The sequence below is a fragment of the Rhinoderma darwinii genome, chromosome 3 (genome assembly GCF_050947455.1).
Source record: "Rhinoderma darwinii isolate aRhiDar2 chromosome 3, aRhiDar2.hap1, whole genome shotgun sequence".
NCBI lineage: Eukaryota > Metazoa > Chordata > Amphibia > Anura > Rhinodermatidae > Rhinoderma > Rhinoderma darwinii.
Window position 1 is genome coordinate 222,728,746 of NC_134689.1, and position 23,607 is coordinate 222,752,352.

Below are 23,607 nucleotides of genomic sequence, written 5' to 3' on the forward strand. Positions count from 1 at the left end.
GTTAGTGGGAGGGGGTCCTGTGAAAAGCATTGTTATTGAAGGGTCTATGTGGAAGGTACTTATTTTGTATACCATAGACCATGTATAAATCTAGGGCATCATAGTGACTTTTCCTTGCATTAGAATTGCTGCGACTGTTACATGACCTAGATTGTTGGGGGAAAATTATACAAAAATCACAAGAATTCTGCCATGGTTGGCAATTCTTGTAATCAATGCAAGTCACCATTGATTTTTAATACAGAATAAATACCAAAATTACCCATTTACGCCCAACCGCTGCATATTAATGTCATGGGGAGAGGGGATGTATGGAGCGGGCTCATATGCTGAGCCCGCTATATACGAAACAAGTGTCAGTTGTATATTACAGCCCATCGCCTCTCCAACCGTGACACCCATTGGCCCCCATGTCTGTCATATTTGTGCTCCTTTTAAGCCCTAGCAGTTAAATAAAGTTTTTACAAAAAAAATCAATTTTTCTTTAGCCCCTTCCCGTCGTAGCCACTTTTGGACTAAATGACAGAGCCCCATTTTTAAAATCTGACGTGTTAATTTATGTGGTAATAACTTTGGAATGCTTTCCACCTAGCCAAGAGATTATTTTCTCGTGATAAATTGTACTTTATGTCAGGGGTAAAATTTGGTCAATAAATTCATTGCTTATTGGTGAAAAACACCAAAATATTTCGAAAAATTTCAAAAATTTGAATTTTTTTCTACATTTTTATGTATCTGCTTGTAAGACAGATAGTAATACTACACAAAATAGTTACTAGTTCACATTTACCATATGTCTACTTTATGTTTACATCATTTTTTGAGCATTAGTTTATTTTTCTAGGACGTTACAAGGCTTATAAGTTTAGCAGCAATTTCTCACATTTTAAAGGATACACCAGTGGGAAAACATTTCTCTGGGCCTGATCACAGTTTGGCAGATTTAAAAAGGTACTAATTCTGAAGGGTCATTTTAAAAACAACAGAGAAAGAAAAATTTGGGAATTCAAGATGATGATAAAATTCCAGTTATTGACAAAAGGCCTCAATCTAACACCTGGATTTATGAGCCACTACATGGACACACGTCACATCCCCCATCAGACTGACTCCAGATGCCTTAACTCCTAAGTCATCACCCCTATAACCTCAGTTTTATTGCCCCGGCTTATCTTAATGATATATCACTTCAAGTACTAATTGTCTTTGTGTAACATCTAAATGTTGTGCTTTTTTCTAAGTCATTCATCTGTTAACCTGCCTGACGAAGGAGCCTGTGTGCTCTGAAAGCTTGCATATAGAACTATTATGGTTAGCCAATAAAGGTATCATACCTATTATACTTTTGTCTTTTTTGACACAAAAGTATTTAACATTTCATATTGTCTTTGGCTAACACGTTACTACACTATTTTTTTTTTACTGTACTTCACATTTTAAAGAAAATTTCAAAATCCTATTTTTATAGGGTCCAGTTCAGTTCTGAAGTTGTGAGGGGCCTATATTTTGGGAAACCCACATAAATCACCCCATTTTAAAATCTGCACCCCTCAAAGTATTGAAAACAGCATTTAGAAAGTTTCTTAGCCCTTTAGGTGTTTCACAGGAATTGAAGCAAAGTGGAGGTGAAATTTACAAGTTACATATTTTTTTGCAGAAATTAAATTTGAATCCATATTTTCTGTAACACAGAAGGTTTTACCAGAGAAACGCAACTTAATATTTATTACCCGGATTCTGCAGTTTTTAGAAATATCCCACATGCAACTTAATATTTATTACCCGGATTCTTCAGTTTTTAGAAATATCCCACATATGGCCCTAGTGTGCTACTGGACTGAAACTCAGACCTCAGGAGCAAAGGAGCACCTAGTGGATTTTGGGGCCTTCTTTTTATTAGATTATATTTTAGGCACCATGTCAGGTTAGAAGAGTCTTGTGGTGCCAAAACAAAGAAAACACTTTAAAAAATACCCCGTTTTGGAAACTACACCCATTAGGAATTCATACAGTGTTCCATAGATTTGATTAGAATTGGGCAGTAAAAATGAAAAATTACATAGATTTAGCTTAAAATGTTTAATTTTGTCATCAAATAAAAGAGAAAAAGAACCCGAACATTTGTAAAGCAACTTCTCGAGAGTACGGAAATATCCCATATGTGGTATTGAACTACTGTATGAATACACAGCTGGGTTCAAAAGGGAAGGCCGGCCGTTTGGCTTTTGGAGTACAGATTTTGCTGGATTGGATTCTCTGCACCATGTCACTTTTGCAAGGCCCCTAAGGTACGAGTACAATAGAAACTCCCCCAAAGTGACTCCATTTGGCAAACTACACCCATTGTGGAATTCATCTAGGGGTGTAGTGAGCATTTTGACCCCACAGGTGTCTTATAGATGTTATTAAAAATGGGCAGTGAAAATGAAAAATTACATTTTTTTCCAATAAGACGTAGCTGTAGTTCAAAATTTGTCATTTCTCAACAAATAAAGGAGAAAAAGCACCTCAACATTTGTAAATCAACTTCTTCAGAAGTAGGTAAATACCCCATATGTGGTCATAACCTGCTGTTTGGATACACAGCAGGACTCAGAAAGGAAGGAGCACCATTTGGCATTTGGAGCCCAGATTTTGCTGGATTGATTCCTGGGCGACATGTTGCATTTTCAGAGCCCCTGAAGTACCAGTAAAACCCCCTGAAATGTAACTCCATTTGGTAAACGACACCCCTTGAGAAATTAATCTAGGGGTGTAGTGAGCATTCTGAATTAATTAGAATTGGGATTTGAAAATAAAAAAAATATATATTTTTTTCCCAATAAGATGTAGTTCTAGCTCAAAAGTTTGCATTTTCACAAGAAAAGCACCACAACGATTGTAAAGCACTTTCTCCCGAGTACAGCAATACCTCATATGCGATTGCAAACTGCTGTTTGGACACACGCAAGGATATTTGAGCGCATAATTTGCTAAAATGGTTTCCTGGCACCATGTCACATGTGTAAAGATTCCTGAGGTACTAGTACAGTAGAAATTCCCCAATGTGACCCCATTTTTGGGACTTTACCCCTCAAGGAATTAAATTAGGGTTGTAGTGAATATTTTGACCCCACAAGTGTTTTATAGATTTTGTTAGTAATGGGCCGTGAAAAATGTAAATCTAAATTTTTTCTAATAATATGTCGTTTTAGCTCAAAATTTTTCCTTTTTACAAGTAACACAGGAGGGAAGACACCCCAGAATTTGTCACGCAATTTCTCTCGAGTAAGGCAATACCCCATATGTGGTTGTAAACTACTATTCGGACACACAGCAAGGCTCTAAATGAAAGGAGCGCCATTTGGTTTTTGGAGCGGAGATTTTACAAGATTAGTTTTTGGACACCATGTTGCATTGCGCTGAGGTACAAGGGCAGTGGAAACCCCCAAAAAATTACAACATTTTGGAAACTACATCCCTCAAGGAATTCATCTAGATGTGTAGTGGGCATTTTGATCCCAGAAAGTGTTTTGCAAAAATTAGTACACAATAGATGTTGTAGATGGACAATTGCCATTTTCCACAAATATGCCATTTCAGTGACCCATGTGTTGTGCCCAGCTTGTACCACTGGAGACACACACCCCATAAATTGTTAAGTGGGTTCTCCAGAGTACAGTAATACCCCATATGTGGTCATAAGTTGCTGTTTGGGCACACATCTGGTTCAGAAAGACCACCATTTTGCTTTTGGAGCACAGATTTTGCTTGGTAGTAGTTTTGTTTGTGGTTTTACTGGTATTTCAGCTTATAATGTGGGGATACATGTAAGCTGTGCGGAGTACATCAGGATATATGTAAGCTGGGCGGAGTGCATCAGGATATATGTAAAATAGGCGGAGTACATCAGGGTATATGTAAGCTGTGTGGAGTACATCAGGGTATATGTAAACCGTGCGGAGTACATCAGGGTATATGTAAGCTGTGTGGAGTACATCAGGGTATATGTAAGCTGGGCGGAGTACATCAGGGTATATGTAAGCTGTGCGGAGTACATCAGGGTATATGTAAACTGTTCGGAGTACATCAGGGTATATGTAAGCTGTGTGGAGTACATCAGGGTATATGTAAGCTGGGCGGAGTACATCAGGGTATATGTAAGCTGTGCGGAGTACATCAGGGTATATGTAAACTGTGCGGAGTACATCAGGGTATATGTAAGCTGTGTGGAGTACATCAGGGTATATGTAAGCTGGGCAGAGTACATCAGGGTATATGTAAGCTGGGCAGAGTACATCAGGGTATATGTAAGCTGTGCGGAGTACATCAGGGTATATGTAAACTGTGTGGAGTACGTCAGGGTATATGTAAGCTGGGCAGAGTACATCAGGGTATATGTAAGCTGGGCGGAGTACACCAGGGTATATGTAAGCTGTGCGGAGTACATCAGGGTATATGTAAGCTGGGCAGAGTACATCAGGGTATATGTAAGCTGGGCGGAGTACATCAGGGCATAATAGTGTGATGTAATAATGTGGTGAATTAATAATAAAATTAATAATCCATGGATTGGTGTGGCATGCTTTGAACCAAACTTTTATGCACCGGCCGGGTTTCTTCACTAGCCCCATAAGCAGCACAAGGCCCTAAAATGTTCTCATCTCTGCTGCATCTACTGGGTACACGTACAGGGTCCACGTGTGGGGTCTAGCAAATGATGATGTGGGGTTTTTAGTGAAAAACTAGTGGACCTAAAAAAGAAGTCTGGGCCGTCACTTAGCGTCATTTAGCATCATTGCGTTTTGAGAGTCATAACGTGTTATTTTTCCATTGAGGGAGCTGTGTGGGGCTTGGTGTTTGTGGAACAAGCTGTAATTTTTATTGGTTCCATTTTGGGGTACATGCAATTTTTTTTATCACTATTTACTCCATTTTTTGGGAGATGAGGAAACCCAAAAACAAATTCTAGCACTGTTTTTTTTTTGTTTTTTTTTTACAGTTTTCACCATGCTGTATAAACAACATGTTAACTTCATTCTGTGGGTCGATACGGTTACAGCGATACCAAATTTATACTGTTTTATTTTTTTACGTTAGTACTTTCCCATAAGAAAAATACTCTTTTCTGCAAAAATCACGTTTTAATGTTGCCATTTTCAGGCAGTCATAACTGTTTTATTTTTCCATTCATTTTTCCGTTCATATTGCTGTGGGAGGGCTTGTTTTTCAAGTGACGAAGATGACCAAAAAAAAGAAATGCTGTCATTGTATATTTTTTTTACGGTGTTCACCGTGTAGTAAAAATAACATGATATTTTTATAGTTCAGGCTGTTTCGAAAGCGGCGATACCTATTATGTATAGTTTTTTTTCCATTACTTTCTAATTATACTAGGACTTGATCAGGGAAACAGGGTGATTATTGTTTTCATTAGTTAAAACTTTTTATTTATTTGTATTTCTTAAATATTTTTTTTTACACTTACCTGGGGACTTGAAGATCTGATCTTCTGATCCCCTTTACAATACACTGTGCTACTTATGTAGGGCAGAGTATTGTAACTGTCATTCTTTATCTGACAGTTAAGCCTATTAGGCAGGACCTAATAGACTTCCGCACCTGGGCCGTTGCTTGGCTTCCTGGTTGCCTTAGCAACCATCGGCACTCGCAATCTCCTACGGGGGGGGGGGGGGTCCGGTGGTGTACAGAGGAAGCCCCCTCCCTCTGTCAACCACTTAGATGCAGCAGTCGCTATTGACTGTCACATTTAAGGGGTTAAGCGGCGGCAATCGGCGGTAAGGGTATGTGCACACACACTAATTACATCCGTAATTGACGGACGTATTTCGGCCGCAAGTAGTGGACCGAACTCAGTGCAGGGAGCCGGGCTCCTAGCATCATACTTATGTACGACGCTAGGAGTCCCTGCCTTGCTGCAGGACAACTGTCCTGTAGTATAATCATGTTTACAGTACGGGACAGTTGTCCTGCAGCGAGGCAGGGACTTCTAGCATCGTACATAAGTATGATGCTAGGAGCCCGGCTCCTTGCACTGTGTTCGGTCCGGGACTTGCGGCCGAAATACGTCCGTCAATTACGGACGTAATTAGTGTGTGTGCACATACCCTTAACTGCGATTGCTGCCATTGCAGTGGGATGTCAGCTGTATATTACAGCCGACACCCGCTGAAGATGAAGCGAGCACAGCTCCTGTGCCCGCTTCATCTACAGGCATGACTGTATGCCTTAGGCCTCATTTACACGAGCGTATTATACGCGCGTGCGACGCGCGTGCTTTTCACGCGTGTCGTACGCACCTATAATAGTCTATGGGGCTGTTTAGACGATGCGTGAATTTTGCGCTGCGTGAGTGCGTTGCGTAAAACTCACGGCATGTTCTATATTCTTGCGTTTTTCACGCAACACGCACCCATTGACTTCAATGGGTGCGTGAAAACAACGCATGCCACACGGACGGTCCTGCGTTGCATGCGCGAAAATCACGCAAGAGCTGTCAAACTCCTGAATGTAAACAGAAAAGCACCACGTGCTTTTCTGTTTACAAACATCCAAACGGAGTGTCAAATTCGAGATGAGCGCACCGAACTTCACCGGGTTCGGCCAAACTCGTTTTGACCGAAACCGGTAAAAAATGTTCGGGTACGCGACGTCAGGAGACAGTCACTGTCCACGGTGCTGAAAGCGTTAAACTGGTTCAGCACCATGGACAGTGACTTCCGCTCCGAAAATCCATGAACCTGTAAAAAAAAAAAGACGTTCTGACTTACCGATAACTCCGGTCCGACCTCCCGGGATGACAGTTTAGTCCAAGTGACAGCTGCAGCCAATCACAGGCCAAGCACAGGCTGCAGCCAATCACAGGCTGCAGCGGTCTCATGGACTGCGGCGTCATCCTGGGAGGTGGGGCCGGATGACAAGAGAGGGACGCGTCACCAAGGCAACGGCCGGGAGCCTGGACTGGGGGAAGCAGGAAGTTCTTGGTAAGTATGACATTTTTTTTTTATTCACAGGTTGGTGTATATTGTGTTCGGCATTCACTGTCGAGGGTGCTGAAAGAGTTACTGCCGATCAGTTAGCTCTTTCAGCACCTTGGACAGTGACGGGCGTCGACTAGCCTCATCTCTATGATGGCGGCTGCGTGAAAATCACGCAGCCGCGCATCATACACGGATGACACACGGAGCTGCCAAGTGCCTTTTGCGCGCGCAAAACGCAGCGTTTTTTGCGCGCGCAAAACGCACACGCTCGTGTAAATGAGGCCTTATTGTGTACTGTTAATTGGGACGTACAGTCATGCCCATTTGCGGGAGGCGGTTAAAAGTAAAGTGCAAAAAAATTGACATAACTGGTATCACATAAATGCATAAAAGTTCTAACTACAATATAACATTATTCAACACGCATGCTGAATGTCGTAAAAAAAATAAGATTCAACGCTAGAATTGCTGTTTTTTGTTCACCTCATCTCCCACAAAAAATTGAATAAAAAGTGATTTTTCCTCCGCAGCATGCTCATTCCATTGCGGAGAAGAAGCAGAATTTTCACTGCAGATTTCAGGCTCTGCAATGCAAAAACTGAATTCTGTGGCAAGTCCGCTGTGATATCTGTAACGTCTGAATTACCTGTCAAATATGCAAATGTTGGTGCAGATTCGTTGCGTAATTGCCCCAAATCTGCACCAACATTTGCAGCGGAAAAATTCTGCCATGTCTGAACATGGCCTAAGAGCAAACACACATAATTTTAAATGAACCAGCCACAGAGTCAAAAGAAAAATTCGATTTTTGGAATGAAGTTATCATGTACAGGATGAATGGTGGCTTTCGATTAAAGCATCAGCTTTTAGTAGCTAAAGATGTATATCATAAGTAAAGACAGGCGTGTCAAAGGAGTGACATGAATAAGAAGACACTCATCAGGTCTTAATGCAACTATTAAAACATCAGATATTTTAAAAGTATACCGCATCTTCCTTTCAACATTATTTGACAGCTTACATATTTTATATAGATACAATCTAAATAAAAGTTCTGCAGGTTGCTATTGGGAACAGATGACAAGCTTATTGAGTGACACATTCCTAAGGGTGCATTTAGATTAATCATTTCTGGCCACACAGTAAAAAACAAAGCAAAATTCGAAGCAAAAAAACTCGCACAGTTTTATCAGGTTTTACTGCGGTCTGCAATCCAGTTGTCACTTGTGTGGTTTTTACAAGTGAAACAAATTAAAGAGGCTCTGTCACCAGATTTTGCAACCCCTATCTGCTATTGCAGCAGATAGGCGCTGCAATGTAGATTACAGTAACGTTTTTATTTTTAAAAAACGAGCATTTTTGGCCAAGTTATGACCATTTTTGTATTTATGCAAATGAGGCTTGCAAAAGTCCAAGTGGGCGTGTTTAAAGTAAAAGTCCAAGTGGGCGTGTATTATGTGCGTACATCGGGGCGTTTTTACTACTTTTACTAGCTGGGCGTTCTGACGAGAAGTATCATCCACTTCTCTTCAGAACGCCCAGCTTCTGGCAGTACAGATACAGCCGTGTTCTCGAGAGATCACGCTGTGTCGTCACTCACAGGTCCTGCATCGTGTCGGCCACATCGGCACCAGAGGCTACAGTTGATTCTGCAGCAGCATCAGCGTTTGCAGGTAAGTAGCTACATCGACTTACCTGCAAACGCCAATGCTACTGCAGAATCAACTGAAGCCTCTGGTGCCGATGTGTCCTCGCTCGTCCGACACGATGCAGGACCTGTGAGTGACGTCACAGCGTGATCTCTCGAGAACACGGCTGTGTCTGCACTGCCAGAAGCTGGGCGTTCTGAAGAGAAGTGGATGATACTTCTAGTCAGAACGCCCAGCTAGTAAAAGTAGTAAAAATGCCCCGATGTACGCACATAATACACGCCCACTTGGACTTTTACTTTAAACACGCCCACTTGGACTTTTGCAAGCCTCATTTGCATAAATACAAAAATGGTCATAACTTGGCCAAAAATGCTCGTTTTTTTAAAATAAAAACGTTACTGTAATCTACATTGCAGCGCCGATCTGCTGCAATAGCAGATAGGGGTTGCAAAATCTGGTGACAGAGCCTCTTTAAGGCCTCATGCACACGACAAGAGATGAGCGAACTTATGAAAAGTTCGGTTCGGCACGTTCGCCGAATTTCGTGAAAAAGTTCGATTCGGATCGAACTAGTTCTGACCGAACCTGTAATACAAGAAAGCCCCTAAAAATCGTGTATAACATTGTTTAAAAACCCTAGAAGCCCTGTATAACACTCTTAGGTCACCCATGAGTGTATGCAAGTACTTTTGAGCTGTCTTTAAGGCAAAGTTAGTGTCATAGTTACGCCAACATGTATGGCTATAGGAAAACGGATGGGACACGGTGATAACTAACAGAAACCACTGCACTTGTGCATGTTGTATGCTTAATGCATTGTTAAAAAAGGTACAAAAATTAACCATTTTTGGCGGCAGATGCCTGCCAGGGTTCATACATATAAGGTGGTAAAAGAAGAAGCAATGGCTTTTGACAAGCCCTCAAAAAATTTACCCTTTATGGTGGCAGATGCCTGCCGGGGTTCTTCCATACATGGATGTAAAACCAAAAAGCAATGGCTTTTCACAAGCCCTCCAAAAATTTACCCTTTTTATTGGCAGATGCCTGCCGGGGTTCTTCCATACATGGATGTAAAAGCAACAAGCAATGGCTTTTCACAAGCCCTCCAAAAATTGACCCTTTTTATTGGCAGATGCCTGCCGGGGTTATTCCATACATGGATGTAAAAGCAACAAGCAATGGCTTTTCACAAGCCCTCCAAAAATTTACCCTTTTAATTGGCAGATGCCTGCCGGGGTTCTTCCATACATGGATGTAAAAGCAACAAGCAATGGCTTTTCACAAGCCCTCCAAAAATTGACCCTTTTTATTGGCAGATGCATGCCGGGGTTCTTCCATACATGGATGTAAAAGCAACAAGCAATGGCTTTTGACAAGCCCTCCAAAAATTTACCCTTTTTATTGGCAAGGGTGAGTAGTAGCAGCACATTAAAAGAGATTGGACAGTCACAGGACAAAGCCCTGTGGTGGGGCAGGCCTCAGGCCTGCTTGTAGCAGACGGGCGGCAGTGGAGGTGTATTGGTGGTAGTAGAGGTAGCCAACACAGACAGCAAGGGTGGTAGTAGTAGTAGCAGCACATTAAAAAAAGAGACTGGACAACAGTCACAGGACAAAGCCCTGTGGTGGGGCAGGCCTGCTTGTAGCAGACGGGCGGCAGTGGAGGTGTATTGGTGGTAGTAGAGGTAGCCAACACAGACAGCAAGGGTGGTAGTAGTAGTAGCAGCAGCAGCACATTAAAAAAAGAGACTGGACGACAGTCACAGCAAAAAAGCCCTGTGGTGGGGCAGGCCTCAGGCCTGCTTGTAGCAGACGGGCGGCACTGGAGGTGTATTGGTGGTAGTAGAGGTAGCCAACACAGACAGCAAGGTTGGTAGTAGTAGTAGCAGCAGCACATTAAAAAAAGAGACTGGACGACAGTCACAGGACAAAGTCCTGTGGTGGGGCAGGCCTGCTTGTTGCAGACGGGCGGCAGTGGAGGTGTATTGGTGGTAGTAGAGGTAGCCAACACAGACAGCAAGGGTGGTAGTAGTAGTAGCAGCAGCAGCACATTAAAAAAAGAGACTGGACGACAGACACAGCACAAAGCCCTGTGGTGGGGCAGGCCTCAGGCCTGCTTGTAGCAGACGGGCGGCATTGGAGGTGTATTGGTGGTAGTAGAGGTAGCCAACACAGACAGCAAGGTTGGTAGTAGTAGTAGCAGCAGCACATTAAAAAAAGAGACTGGACGACAGTCACAGGACAAAGCCCTGTGGTGGGGCAGGCCTGCTTGTAGCAGACGGGCGGCAGTGGAGGTGTATTGGTGGTAGTAGAGGTAGCCAACACAGACAGCAAGGGTGGTAGTAGTAGTAGCAGCAGCACATTAAAAAAAGAGACTGGACGACAGTCACAGGACAGAGCCCTGTGGTGGGGCAGGCCTCAGGCCTGCTTGTAGCAGACGGGCGGCAGTGGAGGTGTATTGGTGGTAGATGCCTGCCGGGGTTCTTCCATACATGGATGTAAAAGCAACAAGCAATGGCTTTTCACAAGCCCTCCAAAAATTGACCCTTTTTATTGGCAGATGCCTGCCGGGGTTATTCCATACATGGATGTAAAAGCAACAAGCAATGGCTTTTCACAAGCCCTCCAAAAATTTACCCTTTTAATTGGCAGATGCCTGCCGGGGTTCTTCCATACATGGATGTAAAAGCAACAAGCAATGGCTTTTCACAAGCCCTCCAAAAATTGACCCTTTTTATTGGCAGATGCATGCCGGGGTTCTTCCATACATGGTTGTAAAAGCAACAAGCAATGGCTTTTGACAAGCCCTACAAAAATTGACCCTTTTTATTGGCAAGGGTGAGTAGTAGCAGCACATTAAAAGAGATTGGACAGTCACAGGACAAAGCCCTGTGGTGGGGCAGGCCTCAGGCCTGCTTGTAGCAGACGGGCGGCAGTGGAGGTGTATTGGTGGTAGTAGAGGTAGCCAACACAGACAGCAAGGGTGGTAGTAGTAGTAGCAGCACATTAAAAAAAGAGACTGGACAACAGTCACAGGACAAAGCCCTGTGGTGGGGCAGGCCTGCTTGTAGCAGACGGGCGGCAGTGGAGGTGTATTGGTGGTAGTAGAGGTAGCCAACACAGACAGCAAGGGTGGTAGTAGTAGTAGCAGCAGCAGCACATTAAAAAAAGAGACTGGACGACAGTCACAGCAAAAAAGCCCTGTGGTGGGGCAGGCCTCAGGCCTGCTTGTAGCAGACGGGCGGCACTGGAGGTGTATTGGTGGTAGTAGAGGTAGCCAACACAGACAGCAAGGTTGGTAGTAGTAGTAGCAGCAGCACATTAAAAAAAGAGACTGGACGACAGTCACAGGACAAAGTCCTGTGGTGGGGCAGGCCTGCTTGTAGCAGACGGGCGGCAGTGGAGGTGTATTGGTGGTAGTAGAGGTAGCCAACACAGACAGCAAGGGTGGTAGTAGTAGTAGCAGCAGCAGCACATTAAAAAAAGAGACTGGACGACAGTCACAGCACAAAGCCCTGTGGTGGGGCAGGCATCAGGCCTGCTTGTAGCAGACGGGCGGCATTGGAGGTGTATTGGTGGTAGTAGAGGTAGCCAACACAGACAGCAAGGTTGGTAGTAGTAGTAGCAGCAGCACATTAAAAAAAGAGACTGGACGACAGTCACAGGACAAAGCCCTGTGGTGGGGCAGGCCTGCTTGTAGCAGACGGGCGGCAGTGGAGGTGTATTGGTGGTAGTAGAGGTAGCCAACACAGACAGCAAGGGTGGTAGTAGTAGTAGCAGCAGCACATTAAAAAAAGAGACTGGACGACAGTCACAGGACAGAGCCCTGTGGTGGGGCAGGCCTCAGGCCTGCTTGTAGCAGACGGGCGGCAGTGGAGGTGTATTGGTGGTAGTAGAGGTAGCCAACACAGACAGCAAGGGTGGTAGTGGTAGTAGCAGCAGCACATTAAAAAAAGAGTGGACAGGACAGAATCCCGTAGTAGCAGGCGGCAGTAGCAGGCGGCAGCGGCGGCAGCAGCAGCAATGTCAGATCTAATCAGTGGCATCAGGCACAGGGATTTTAAAATCATCACCGATCCACGCTTAATTCATTTTCAGAAACGTGAGATTTTCCAAGCTGTTGGCGGACAATCTTGTTCGCTTAGGGGTGACGAAGCCCCCTGCCACGCTGAGTACCCTGTCTGACGCTACACTGGAGGGTGGACAAGACAGTACACCCATGGCAAACTGGGCCAATTCTTGCCAATGATCCAATCTGCTGACCCAGAAGTCCATGAGGTCTGGGATCAGAATTTCTGACGGAGAAAGGGCACAGTCCAGGTACGAGTGAACCTGGTTGTTTAGGTGCTGCACCTGGTGATGGTGAACATCCCTTTGGCGACTACGATGTGTGTCAGGTCGGGGTATTGGATGTAAAAATGTTGTCATCATATTTTCCAAACTGAATTGGCTGCTGCTGCTGCTGCCACTGCTGCCGCGGCTGACGCCTATTGCAGAGGTAGCTCTGCCAGAGGCGGTGGAACGATGAGACAGTGGGGAGCGGAGAGTGGCCCCCCGGTCAGACATGCTTGCAACAGGTGTTTGCCGTTTGAAAGCCGTGACAAGCTGGCTGCATAGCTTCTCTCGATAATAAGCAAATTTTGTCTCCCTCTCGGAAGGCGCAAAAAACTCCCCCATTCTGGCTTTATACCGAGGGTCTAAAAGTGTGGCTATCCAGTACTCATCTTTTTGCTTCATGCTAACAATGCGACAGTCAGCTCGCAAGTAACGAAGCATACAGCTCGCCATCCTGGCCAGCGTTTCAGAGGGCCCGGTTGGTTCCATTTCCGCCCCATGCTGCCATGGTTGTCCATCATCAAGGTCGTCATCAGACTCGTCATCACCACCATCACTGTCACGTTGTGCGGCTGCCTCGTCCCCTATCCCTTCCTGTGATTCCATCTCCAAATCCAGCTCTTCTTCAGGTCCTGTTTCCTCATCCTCATCCTCCTCCTCCTCCTCAACATCCATAGCCAGATGTGATCCTTCCTCCATCCTTTGCTGAATTATCGCTGTGAGCGCTTGTTCCATAATGAATATCAGCGGCATAACATCGTTCATTCCGCTAGCGTCACGGCTCACAAATCGTGTGGCCTCTTCAAAGGGCCTCAAAACGCGACATGCGTCTCTAACCAGCTGCCAGTGCCTGAGCTCGAAATTACACTGGCTCCAAACGCTGCCCGTCTGCTGCATCAGGAAATCATTCACGGCTTTCCGCTGTTCGTACAGATGGTCCAACATGTGCAGGGTGGAATTCCAGCGTGTTGGAACGTCGCAAATCAGGCTGTGTTTTGGGAGATTGTTTTGATGCTGCAAGTCCAGGAGGGCGTGCTTAAATGCATATGAACGTCTAAAGCGAACGCAAACCCTCCTGGACATGGCCAGCACACCCTTCAAACCAACATATGACTTTAAGAAGCGTGTTATGACCAGATTGATCACATGTGCCATGCAAGGAGCGTGTGTCAGGTGACATAGACGCAGTGCAGCCACAACGTTCTTGCCGTTATCAGAGACAACATTGCCCAGTGTGAGTTTCAGAGGAGACAGCCAGCGTGCGATTTCCTCTTTGATGCACAGCAGCAGCTCCTGCCCTGTGTGGCTTTCCTCGCCCAGGCTCAGCAGGTGTAAGACAGCGTTGTGGCGCTTCACCTTGCACTTATGAAAAGAGGAGGGAGGAGGAGTGGAAGATACGCTGTATCCTGTCGGGGACGGGAAGACCTCCAAGGAGGAAGGCAAGGAGGAGGAGGAGGAGGATGGTAGGCGCCTGGTGTCCGGAGTTGAACCAGAAAGATACAAGCGTGGAGGTGGTAATGCCTGGCATTGCTGCGGTGGTGCATCGGACTGCAAAATATTGACCTAGTGGGCCGAGAAAGACATGTACTGTCCCTGGCCATAGTTGCTGCTCCTCGTGTCGACGGTGGCATGTACCCTGCTGCACACGGATAATTGCAAGGACTGGCACACCTTTTCTTCCACATGCTTGTGCAATGCAGGGACAGCTGTTTTGGAGAAGTAATGTCGGCTAGGTATTCGCCACCTAGGCTGAGCGCACGCCATCAATTGCTTGAAGCCGGCGGAATCGACCAGGTGGTACGGCAGCGACTGCACCACCAACAACTTAGCCAGGTGTGAATTAAGCCGCACGACAAGTGGATGACTGGGTATATATTGTTGCTTATTGGACAACGATTCCGTAATGGATAACTGACGGGACGTAGGAGGAGCACTAGATGACAGTAATGATGATGATGACAACGACATGGTGGATAAGGCCTGGCTACTACTTAGATGACAGGGACTCGGAGCAGCAGCAGCAGCTGCAGAGGGGTCTTCCTTAGATGTACATGATGATGGTGGGGCATGTCGATTGCCCCACATGGCCTTGTGATGCCGCTCCATGTGTTTACGTAGAGCGGTAGTTCCTACATTGCTGCCCTGCCCACGCCTTACTTTCTGCTTGCAGATACGGCACTGTGCCATGTTTTCGTCCTCCGGGAAGGTACAGAAAAATTGCCACACGGCAGAGTACCGTAAAGAAGAGGTAGTACCACGTCCACCACCACCACCACCACCCGAGCTTGCCCCTTGTCTGGCAGGCTTTTTTCGGGAGCCTACACCAGCATCAGTGTCGCCGTCACCGGCTCCTGAGCTGACCCTACCGCTGCAACGTTTTGCAGATTGAGTTCTGCCCCTACCTCGGCTTGGCTGTTTATCACGGCCAGTGCCGCCACTACTACCCTCCTCCTCTGACGCCATCATCACCTCGTCACCTGGTTCCCACGTCCTGTCTAAAACAACATCATTATCATAGCCTTCCTCATCATCCCCACCACTTCTGTCACTGTGTTGTGAATGTGATGTGAAATCATGGCGGCTCCATGCCCCCCCTCATTACTGCGTCTGCCACCACGGCTACCACCACCAACACCCCCCACTACCGCAGCTATGCGTCTCGGACACCGCTTCCACCTCCACCACCGCCGCAACATACTCCGTTGGCTGACTCGTGGAAAACAAATCATCATCATCACTATGTTGTTCAGTATCTTCCTTCGCACCCGAGGAGATGTCTCTTAGGACTCTCAGGAAAGATGGCTTCCCGGTAGGAAGGGGGAGCGAAGACATAGATGATGGAATTGAAACGCTAGAAATACATATATTACTACTGTCACCGTGCCAAGGAACTGTAGAGGATCTGGAATCCAACGAAACCTGGCTTGAAGCCAGATCGTCAGAGTCTTCCTGCTGAGATGACCGCGAGCCAGCCAACCAGTCCACAATGGCCGTATTGTCTAAAGTAACCCGCCCACCGGAGGAGATGGACAAGTCTGACTTGCTGATACTGCTACTACTACCAGCAGGCACATGGCAGCTGCTACTAGTGGAACTGGGCACATGTCTTGTGCCACAAATGCTGGTACTGGGTCTGGCACCAACAGATCCAACATTTGGACTGGAAGAGGAGACGGCATGGGTGTTTTTTCCTCTACCCCGTCCTTTCACAACCTTTTTTTCCCCAGACATTTCACTGCTGGAGTGCAGCAAGTTGAATCAAAACCTGGTGGATGAGCCCATTCTAAAAGCGTATTCACACTGACACTGGCTTGGCAAATGGCAATGAATGAGAATTTCTATCAGCCACGCCGCGGTGCACTCAGGGAATGCTGGGCCTTGTAGTACTACTACTACAAAGGCAGCCTGTATTGCAAGTTGTATTGTTATTTGTTTGTTATGTTAACGGCCGGGGATGAGCCCCTTCTAAAAGCGTATTCACACACTGACACTGGCTTGGCAAATGGCAATGAATGATAATTTCTATCAGCCATGCCGCAGTGCACTCAGGGAATGCTGGGCCTTGTAGTACTACTACGTCTACTACAAAGGCTGCCTGTATTGCAAGTTGTATTGTTATTTGTTTGTTATGTTAACGGCCGGGGATGAGCCCCTTCTAAAAGCGTATTCACACACTGACACTGGCTTGGCAAATGGCAATAAATGAGAATTTCTATCAGCCACGCTGCAGTGCACTCAGGGAATGCTGGGCCTTGTAGTACTACTACGTCTACTACAAAGGCTGCCTGTATTGCAAGTTGGATTGTTATTTGTTTGTTATGTTAACGGCCGGGGATGAGCCCCTTCTAAAAGCGTATTCACACACTGACACTGGCTTGGCAAATGGCAATGAATGAGAATTTCGATCAGCCACGCCGCAGTGCACTCAGGGAATGCTGGGCCTTGTAGTACTACTACGTCTACTACAAAGGCTGCCTGTATTGCAAGTTGTATTGTTATTTGTTTGTTATGTTAACGGCCGGGGATGAGCCCCTTCTAAAAGCGTATTCACACACTGACACTGGCTTGGCAAATGGCAATGAATGAGAATTTCGATCAGCCACGCCGCAGTGCACTCAGGGAATGCTGGGCCTTGTAGTACTACTACGTCTACTACAAAGGCTGCCTGTATTGCAAGTTGTATTGTTATTTGTTTGTTTTGTTAACGGCCGGGGATGAGCCCCTTCTAAAAGCGTATTCACACACTGACACTGGCTTGGCAAATGGCAATGAATGAGAATTTCTATCAGCCACGCTGCAGTGTACTCAGGGAATGCTGGGCGTTTTAGTACTACAAAGCCTGCCTGTATTGCAAGTTGGATGCAATGGGGATGAGCCCTTTATAAAAGCGTATTCACACACTGGCTGAGTAGTGAGTAGTGGATGAGCCCCTTCGATTGCTGGATTCCTGCCTTTTAGATTCCTAAAGCTTTCCCTTACTGCACAGAGATGCTATCCCTACAGCTCCTGTCTGTATAATGGCCGCTGAGCTCCGTGCATAGACTTTTATTGCAGGCTTGAGCCCGCCCCTATGCTGCCTCCCGAATGGCTGGGAGAGCCGTTTGCAAGGCATTATGGGGTAGCCTGATGTCAGATGATCTTGTGAAATCCTCCATTTTAGATGTAACATGTGGCATGCGCCAAAATGTAGCCGGGTTTGGTCAAAACGGGTTCGGCCAAACCCGGTGAAGTTCGGATTCGCTGCGAACCTAACTTTTCCGGAAGTTCGGACCGAAACCGAGTTCGGTTGTCCCGGTTCGCTCATCTCTACACACGACCATAGCTGTTTGCACATCCCGTGATTGCGGCACGGACGGCCACGGAGTCTCATTCGTGGGCCTGCCCGCAAATCATGGACCATGCACACATTGGTTTCAATGAGCCCGGAACGCAAACCCGGACCTTATACTTGTCCTATCTTTTTGCGGGTGAATTGCGGTTGTAAAAACACGTTCGTTTGCATGGGGCCTTAGGCACACATGTTTTTGCAGCCGCAATTCACCTGTAAATCTGCAGGTGAATTGCGGACCCATTCATTTCTATCGACCCATGCACACGACCGTGGTTTCCACGGTCCGTACCTTGGCTGTAATCCCGGATCGCAAAAACTCAGGACAAGTCATTTTATGGTCCAAATTTGTGGATTCACCAATTCTGGTGAATTGTTGTGCATTCGTGAGTCCGGATGACACACAGATGCACAACAAGGGTTTTTTGCGGTCCGAGGAACTGCTGACCGCAAAACCAATACGATTCTGTGCATGCTGTATCTTAGTTTCCTCTCCCTACACAGATTCTAATGCATGCCTATGTAATAATCAGTTACTATTAGACTATCTTTCAAGCAACTTTCAAATCTAACTAAATGAAAGGATACAGAAGTCCAAATGGCCTAACACTAGACTGGGCGATTATCGGGCAGACGAGCATTCATAGAACGCTTGTTCCGGATTATTGCCCTGTGTAAACAGGGCAGCAATCAGCAGATTAACGAGCAAACGCTCTGACATCTGCTGGTCGTATCGTTTTCAAAAAAGTGAAATATTTTCGTTGTGATAGCACACCTCCCTGTGTAAACAGAGAGACACGCTGCCGACCTGATAATACTGGATGAGGACGAGTGATCGGAGAAACGACCGCTCATCCCCATCCATAGCTCCGTGTGGCAGGAGCAAACGAGCTCCGATCAACGATGTCTCGTTGATCGGCACTCGTTGCACCAGCCAATTATCAACCGGTGTAAAAGGCCCTTGATAGGGCGACCACTTTGAATATTAAAATTCTGGATGGAGCTTAAATGCTTATTATAAAGTGATATTTACAGACAAACATATGCTTCAGGAAATGATTATCTTCTTTTATGCTGGTTTGTTCGTCATTCCTCATAATATCACACTAAGCTATAAATTCTTTAGTATTCTTCAGTATTGTACATGCCACATTCCTGAATGCCACTTTAGAACCTTAAGGCGTATCTGCCATAATTTAGTCAAGTACTAGGAATCTGTATGCACTCCAAGTGCTGCTTTTATGTGTTTATGTACGGCACCATATTTTGGAGATATTCTCCTCTAAAAGCAATGCACCCGATGGAGCACTCCACCATTTTTTTTAAATATAAATTTAGACATAGAACTAAGACTCTGTATGCCTATGCAAGCAGACACATACAGAGCTACTGTAGGGCTAGAGTGCTATGGGTGCCATATCACAGCTATATACACCACTTGGAGGCTGTACGGATCTGTAATATGCTCATGTGCATGTCCATTACCATTAGATTCTCAGCTTGTCTCTATTATGTTTCAAATTACAATGCATTATTTCTAAGTATTTATGTAAAATTAAGGCTATGTTCACAGGCTAGACTAAAAATGGCTGTAAAATACAGAGCTGTTTTCATCAGTTCTTTAACCCCTTCCCGACACCCGCCGGGTGGGGGAATATGGAGCGGGCTCACGGGCTGAGACAGCTCCATAGAGCGAGTGTGTCGGCTGTGTGTTACAGCCGACACTTCCGGGTAACGAGTGGGATCCCGTTCTAGCGCGATCCCGCTTGTTTAACCCGTTACATGCCGCTTTCAATTGTGATCGTGGCATTTAAATTACTAAAAACAGGGGGCCAACCCGCTGTTACATCCCAACGCCCCCGCACGGCAAGATCGGGGGGAGCCGTTGGTTGGCATGGCTGCCTGGGGGCCTGACGAAGTACCCCAGGTCTGCCATCTTTGTACTCCTATGAAGCCCTGCCTTAGTATTGCAGTATATCGTGCAAGTAATCTAACGATCGCTGGTTAAAGTCCCCTAGGGGGACAAGTAAAAAAAGTAAAAAACAGTAAAATAAAGTTTTTTTTAACAAATAAATATTATTTTTTTTAAAATTAAAAGCTCAAAAAACCCCCCTTTTCCCATTTTCCCTCAAGCACAATGTAAGAAAATAAAAAGCTAACATAACTGGTATCGACGCGTCCGTAAATGTCTGTTTTTTGGTCCCTTCTCCCACAAAAAATGAAATAAAAAGTGATCAAAAAGTCTCACGAACCCCAAAATGGTACCAATACAAACTGCAGCTCGCACCGCAAAAAATAAGCCCTCAAACGGCTAAATCGACAGAAAAATAAAAACGTTATGGCTCTCAGAATGTGGCGACAAAACTCAAATTTTATTTTTAACAATCAGTTTTCCTTGTAAAAGTAGTAAAACATAAAGAAAACTATATAAATTTGGCATCACTGTAATCGTATTGATCTGCAGAATAAAGTTAACATGCCGTTTTTACCGTACAGTGAACGCCGTAAAAACAAAACCACCCAAAATGTTGAGGAATCGCAGATTTTTTCCTATTCCACCCCACATATATATTTTTTTCCAGTTTACCACTACATTATATGGTACTGTAAAAATCTACAACTTGTCCTGCAAAAAACAAGCCCTCATACGGCAATATTCATGGAAAAATAAAAGAGTTACAGCTTTTATAAGGTGGGGAGGAAAAAACAAAAGTGAAAATCCCAAAAATGGCTGTTTTTCTATTGACACAATGAAATTCAGCTCCAAAAACGGCTCAAGAAATAACATCAACTTCTTTTTACGGGGCGTTTTTTTACTCGCCGTTTTTTCAAGCGTCCGCGTAGAGAGAACTCCCCGTCGAAACGAAACACAGTTTTTCCCATTGAAATCAATGGGCAGATGTTTGGTGGCGTTCAGCTTCTGTTTTATCAACCGTTTTTCGGGGTGTGTACGGCCTGAAAAACGGCTGAAATTAAGCCGGGTGAGCATACCCTAATTATTTAATTTCCCTCTCATTCCTCGTTCCCCTCTTCTTATATTTAGTACGTGTGCTAAATATATTTGAGGAATAGGGTTAATCAGGGGAATTTATTGTGGATACACATTGAACTTAAAAACAAAGCTTTATGGGAACCTGTTTTTAACAGCCTTAGGGCAGATTCACACGAACGTTGCGTTTTTGCGCGCGCAAACAACGCAGCGTTTTGCGAGCGCAAAAACCATTTGACAGCTGCGTGTGTCATGCGTGTCTGATGCGCGGCTGCGTGATTTTCGCGCAGCCGGCATCATAGAGATGAGGCTTGTCAACGCCCGTCACTGTTCAAGGTGCTGAAAGAGCTAAATCTTTCAGCACCCTCGACAGTGAATGCCGAACACAACAGCGAAAAACCTGTAAAAAAAAAAAGATAAAGTTCCTACTTACCGAGAACTTCCCGGCCGTTGCCTTGGTGACGCGTCCTTGGTGACGCGTCCTTGGTGACGCGCCTCTCTTGACATCGGGCCCCACCTCCCTGGATGACGCAGCAGTCCAAGTGACAGCTGCAGCCTGTGATTGGCTGCAGCCTGTGCTTGGCCTGTGATTGGCTGGAGCTGTCACTTGAACTGAAGTGTCATCCCGGGAGGTCGGACTGCAGGAAGGAGACAGGAGTAATCGGTAAGTTAGAACTTCGGGTTTTTTTACAGGTTAATGTATTTTGGGATCGCAAGTCACTGTCCATGGTGCTGAAACAGTTTAACTCTTTCAGCACCATGCACAGTGAATGTCTCCCGACGTCGCGGACCGGAATTTTTTTTGCCGGGTTCGGCCAAAACGAGTTTGGCCGAATCCGGTGAAGTTAGCTTCGGTTGTCGGGGTTCGCTCCTCGCAAAGACACTCCGTTTGGATGCTTGGAAACAGAAAAGCACGTGGTGCTTTTCTGTTTCCATTCATCCTTTTGACAGCTCGTGCGCTGTTTCAGTCTGTTCGCACGGAAGTGCTTCCGTGCGACCTGCCTGGTTTTCACGCACCCATTGACTTCAATGGGTGCGTGATGCGTGAAATACGCAGAGTTATTGAACCTGTCGCGTATTTTGCGCAGCAAACAAACGCTGCGCAAAATACACGGACTGTGTGTACTGCCCCATAGACTTCTATAGGGCATTGCGTGCCGCGCGAAAACCACGCGGCCTACACGCTGCCAAATCACGTTCGTGTGAATCCCCCCTTATGGTGCCGGTTAACGCTGCTAAAAGAGATACTTTATATGCACTTATAAATTGTATCTCCATAAGGCATATGAACACATTGCGGCAGATTTATCACTTATTTAACTGGGAGAAGTTGTGGCACTATGCAAAATATTATCTTAAATTAAATGAGTTGGACAACCCCTTCCCATATGCCTTATTAGAGTATATAGACATCTTATGCCGAGTTCTCACATAGCGTAAACGCTGCAGAATTTCCGAACAGAATTGTGTGCGGAAAAAAACTGCAGCATAAACATTACTAAATTGACCTGCGGTGCGGAATTTAATTCCGCAGCATGATGATTTATGCTGCGTTTTTGTTTATTTTCTGTTGCGGGTATTCCCCATTGAATTCAATGGGGGTGCAAAACCCGCAACAGAAAGCAAAGTGCTGCGATATTTGCGGCGTAATCGCAGTGATTACGCGAAAAAAATCTTAACTCTGGAAAAACAAAATCATACTCAAAACGCAGCATAATTTTAGCTTATTCAGACAAACAGGATATACGTCCGTGCAACGCGCGTCACACGGACCTATATTAGTTTATGGGGCCGTGCAGACAGGTGCGTGATTTTTACGCTACGTGAGTCTGCAGCGCAAAAGTCACGACATGTCCGTTTTTTGGGCGTATTTCGCGCATCACGCACCTATTGAAGTCAATGGGTGCGTGAAAATCACGCCTGCCACACGGAAGCACTTCCGTGGGACAAGCGTGATTCGCGCAACAGCTGTGAAAAGGATGAATGAAAACAGAAAAGCACCACGTGCTTTTCTGTTTAGAAAAATCCAAACGCAGTGTCATAATGATGGCGGCTGCGCGAAAAGCACGCAGCCACGCATCATACGGGGCTGACACACGCAGCTGTCAAGTGCCTTTAGCACGCGCAAAACGCTGCGTTTTTTGCGCGCGCAAACGCACACGGTCGTGTGAATCCGGCTTTAGAGTAAGGGGTTCCTTGCTCAGGGCCAAAGACCAACTCCTTGGCCAAAGATCAACTCCTGGGCCAAAGATCAACACGACCATGTAATACATGGTCATCCATCCATTTGAATGGTCGTTGTGCGATAATATATTTCCCTGCCTGGGACTTAAAAGCATGTTCAGACGTGGCGGATTTGCTGCAGATTTCTGCTGTGGACAGCCTACAGTGGAAATCCGCAGCAGACTCTTTTTCTTTGCTTTCTATAGCTTTTTTAGTTAACTTAGTGCAATGTTTTCTGCAAACCAATATTGCAGAAAATAGCTTGCAGTGCGGAATTTACATTCTGCATCATGCTCATTTGTTGCGGAGAAGCAGCGGATTTTCACTGCGGATTTCAGCCTTTGCAAAGCAAAGGCTGATACCTACGCAAGTCTGCTGTGAATTCCGTCATGTCTGGATAAGCCCTCAAATTTGCAAATTTTGCAGCAGATTACTTGTGTAATTGCTGCAAATTTACGGCAAAATCTGCAGTGGAAAACTTATGCCACGTTTGAATTTGCCCTTAGCTGCCAGACCCATAAATATAAGCTAATCACCAGGGTGGCTTTTTTATTTTTTTATTTTATTAGAATGGGGGTTATCTTCATTTTAAAATGCAACCAA